This window comes from Amblyraja radiata, chromosome 22 (genome assembly GCF_010909765.2).
Source record: "Amblyraja radiata isolate CabotCenter1 chromosome 22, sAmbRad1.1.pri, whole genome shotgun sequence".
Classification (NCBI taxonomy): Eukaryota; Metazoa; Chordata; class Chondrichthyes; order Rajiformes; family Rajidae; genus Amblyraja; species Amblyraja radiata.
In genome coordinates, this window is record NC_045977.1 from 31624999 (window position 1) to 31630051 (window position 5053).

Below are 5053 nucleotides of genomic sequence, written 5' to 3' on the forward strand. Positions count from 1 at the left end.
AGGGAGTTAGATGTGGCTAAAGGGATCAGGGGATATGGAGAGAAGGCAGGTACAGGATACTGAGTTAGATGATCAGCCATGATCATATTGAATGGCGGTGCAGGCTTGAAGGGCCGAATAGCTTACTCCTGCACCTATTTACTACGTTTCTATGTAAGAACCAGAGGACATATGTTTGAGGTGAGGGAGGGGGAAAGATTGAAAATGTTACCCCTCGGGTTCCTACTAAGAGGGTGGTGGATGTATGGAACACGCTGCCAGGGGAGGTAGTTGAGGCAGGTAGTATCGCAACATTTGATAAACATTTAGACATGTACATGGATCGGACCGGTTTAAAGGGATTTGGGGCAAACGTAGGCAGGTGGGACTAGTGTAGATGTGACATTATGGTCGGTGTGGGCAAGTTGAGTCGAAGGGCCTGCTCCCACAATGTATGACTCTTAAGGGTTGACAGGCAGAATATGCTTTGTGTGTGCTCACTGTTTCTCCATCCGTAGAGTAGCATCGACATTTGTTTAAAGAATGGGCATGAGCCAAACATTTAACCTCTTGCTTTTCAGAACCCTGCCTTCTCATCTAACGCATGTTTCTGGGGGTACTTGCATCAAGTGAGTACTGATTGAGAGACATCTTGGCTTGTGGTAGTAACAAAACCAAGTTGTGTCAAGATGATGCTGTGGTCTTTTTATTTTGAGGCTATATTTTGAAATTATATAAAGTGTCTAAATAGAAGTAGTCTTATTTGCTGTAACTGAAGGATCAAGAGAGTGTTTTAATCTTTTTTCAGATTTATAATATCCTGGGCCTTGTGTAGGGAAATCAGTTCAAACTCATTCCTTAAGGGATTTATTATAAGAGTCAGTGGCAGAAACAAACTAAAGTTCTGGGGTCCTCTACTGACTGTGGGCTATTTTGGAGTGTATTGTCGACTGGTGTAGGGGGAGGGGCTGATGGTTTCTTCCTGGGCTAGCGCAGTTGGATAACGATATTATTAACAGTTTGTAATTGAGTAATACAACGTCATTCCATGATGCAGGGGCTGGATCAGAGCTATGGCAGATAGTAAGATTCTGGCTCCTGCCACAAGTGAACCTCTGAGGTCTGCATTGAAGTGCATCCTGTGGTTTAAAGGCCAGGCATGCTCTGGCAATACCATGTGAAGTGACCGTGGCAAATTTACAGTGAACATATCCTAGCAACTGCAGCACTTCATGGATGGCAGGGTGATCGTGTAGCTTCTGTTGGTCGAAAACGCAAAGCATTGACCTGAAATGTTAATTAATTTTCTCTCTACATAGATCTGGCTACACCAGTTTGTATATTTCCCAGCAGTTTGCTTTTGTTTTCTTCAACCTCACTCCCCAGCTTCTCTGCTGTGTTATAAGTGTGGGTCTTGGCCTCTTGCAACCCATTCATTGGCCTTAAGGTGTCAGTGTTAGACACTTGCAATCTGCTTCTTACTTTCCACGTTTTCCTTTGCAGACAACCCCTCCCCAAAATAACCTGCCATATCTCAAATTCTAAATATTTTAAATACACCCATGACAGCAGATAAATCTAATATTTTCAATGTATTTTTGAAGTTTGTTAATTTGTCTCAAATTTATACAGCAACAGCAGTGCACTTCAGTAATGTCTCATCTTTGTGCCTTAAGTAATACCCTGACTCCTCAGTAATAGCCTGGGGTTGTGTGCTCAGTAATACCCAGGTCCTAAGTATCTCATTATTCTAAGCAGCTGTCCCTCAGTTTTTATTCCATTTGTGCACAGTTCAGACTTGTCACAATACCAGCTAGGCTTCTATCTTTGAGAGACACAGCCCAAAAACAGGCCCTTCAGCACTTTGAGTTTGTGCCAACCATCAAGCCCCCATTTTATTCTTCCCCTTGTTCCCTTCAACGCTCCAACTAATCTACTGCTTGATGACACACCATTGGTGTGAGTAAACTGGAGTACCTGGGAAAGCTCCAGTCACAGGTAGAACATGAAGACCCCACACAGGCAACTGAGGAACTTGCTCCTCAAGAATATCGTAAGTGAACATCTCTCAGTATATACTTCATAAAAGTCCATCAGCAATATTGCTGGTGGTGCCTGTACAATAAATAGTGACAGTCATGCAGTTAGCACAGTTGCTGCCTCAACTCCTGCGACTGGAGGTCAATCTAAAGATTCACTATCCTCTGGTAGAACTCATTTCCCTTTTGTCCTGTACTGAATAGATCTAGGCACAGTGCTGCCCTGTATAGATGCTCGTATTCCTTCAGCAGAATATCCTTTATCGTGTGTTAGTGTTCCCACATGGATCATGACGGCTGGATCTTCCCCTCCTAATCCAGGTTGCGATAATATGTCCTCAACCATCGTACGGAGTTGCCAGCACAGCTTATTTATCCCAATATCTATGCTGTCCCTGTCACCATGATTTTCATTCTCACTCCCCCAACTTGAATGGTCCACCATACTTTGGTCAGCATGCTCATCCATGCTACACTCTACCTTTATCAATATTGTATCTGTTAAACAAATGCAAGGGCAGAAGCCAACACTAAGAGATAATTTGCAGAGCCAATTTAGCCACCCATCTTTAGAATGTGAGAGGAAACGAGTGGACCAGGGAAAGCCCACACTATCTCAGGGAGAGTGCAAACCATGCGGAGCGCCAAAGGCTAGGATTGAACCCAGACGGTGAGAAATCAGTGCTGTCCACTGTGCATGCCTCACTAAACTCTGCCAGGTATAATTAGTTGCTGGGCAGATGAGATGGTCTAAACATTGCAAAGTACAGCATTAAATGGATCCACAAAGCCATTGGTTACCAAGGAGACAGGCTGTACAGCACTCAATGCGAGAATAAGGGCATGGAAGTGTGGTTTGCTCAATCGTATTTCTAATGTTAAATTAGCGTCAAAAGCCTCTGCTCACTTTCATCAAACCGTGACTCACTTTGTGAACAAAATACTAAACCCATTAAGTGTCCCATTTACACTTGTGCATTTTTTAAAGTGATTCGACCTGCTAAACGCAGAACTCGCTGCACGCCCCTTTCAAGGCTGAGAGAATCCACATGATTGGCAGCTGACTGACAGCACGCCTTTGTCCCTGAGTTCTATGGAAAAAGAGGAAATGCTGCAACCATCGATTGGCTGCAAAATTCATACCATCTCAATCAAAGGCTGTAAGTCAGGAGCCTGGGGTGCGGCAAGCCATTCATCAGCAAAAGGATGCAGGGCTCTGAGAGAGGCTAGACCCACATCCTTTGAAAATCTCAGCAGAAATAAGTGTCGGGTGTTGTGCAATTGTTGATGTTGGCAGTTCTGGACACTGGTGAAAATGCCGTCTGATGCATGCAATTCTTCCACTAAAAAATCCATACCTTATCCTGACATTAATTAATTCATGCAGAAAAATGTACGGCTTTTTGCGGATTATGATGTAGGTTAAGTTGTCAACTGTAGTGTGTTCACAAGGACTTAGAACAAAAAAATGAGTGCAATGAGGTGATGTTTGGTTAGTTTAGTTTAGAGATACTGCGGGGAAACAGGCCCTTCGGCTCACCGGATCCATGCCAACCGTGCACTAGTTCAATCCTATGCACTGGGGACAATTTACAGAACTAACGAAAAAACTTTCACGCCTTTGGAATGTGAGAGGAGACAGGAGCAACCAGAGAAAACCCACACGGTTACAGTGAGAACAGACAAACTGTGTACAGGCAGCACCTATAGTCTTGATCGAACCTGGGTCTCTGGCGCTGTACAGCTGCGCCTCTACCGCTGTGCCACTGTGCTTCCGCTGATCTGTTGAGCCAAGTCAAGAGTGTTTAATTGTCATGTACTGACAACAGAACCATGAAATGTTGACTTGCAGCAGCATTATAGGCCTGTAACACAATACACATAGATAATGTATAATAAACAACAACAAAAAATCCATGGAACACGGGCTGAAAAGATGAAGTATGAAGGGAAGCTGGCCAGGAATATAAAGAAGGACAGTAAAAACTTCTTTAGATATGTTAAGGGAAAAAGAGTAGCAAAGTCAAATGTGGGTCCCTTGAAGGCAGACATGGGTGAAATTATTATGGGCAACAAGGAAATGGCAGAAGAGTTGAATAGGTACTTCGGATCTGTCTTCACTAAGGAAGACACAAACAATCTCCCAGATGTACTGGAGGACAGAGGATTTAAGGGGGTAGCGGAACTGAAAGAAATTTTCATTAGGCGAGAAATAGTATTGGGTAGGCTAATGGGACTGAAGGATGATAAATCCCCATGGGCCTGATGGTCTGCATCCCAGGGTCCTCAGGGAGGTGGATCTAGAAATAGTAGACGCATTGGTGATCATTTTCTAATGTTCTATAGATTCAGGATCAGTTCCTGTGGATTGGAGGATAGCTAATGTTATCCCACTTTTCAAGAAAGGAGCGAGATAGAAAACGGGGAATTACAGACCAGTTAGCCTGACTTCGGTGGTGGGAAGGATGCTGGAGTCAATTATTAAAGAGGTAATAATGGGGCATTTGGATAGCAGTAAAAGGATTAGTTCAAGTCAACATGGATTTATGAAAGGGAAATCATGCTTGACTAATCTTCTGGAATTTTTTGAGGATGTGACAAGTAAAATGGATGAAGGGAGCCAGTGGATGTAGTGTAGTGACCGGAAGCAAAGGGTAGGAGTGAACAGGTCCTTTTCAGAATGGCAGGCAGTGGCGAGTGGAATGCCGCAAGGCTTGGTGTTGGGGCCGCAACTGTTTACCATATATATTAATGATTTGGAAGAGGGAATTAGGAGCAACACTAGCAAGTTTGCGGATGACACAAAGCTGGGTGGCAGTGTGAACTGTGAAGAGGATGTTAGGAGGTTGCAGTGTGACCTGGACAGGTTGAGTGTGTGGGCAGATGCAGTATAATATAGATAAATGTGTGGGTATCCGCTTTCGCGGCGAAAACAAGGGGGCAGATTATTATCTCAATGGGGTTAGGTTAGGTAAGGGGGAGGTGCAGCGAGACCTGGGCGTCCTTGTACACCGGTCACTGAAAGTTTGCTTACA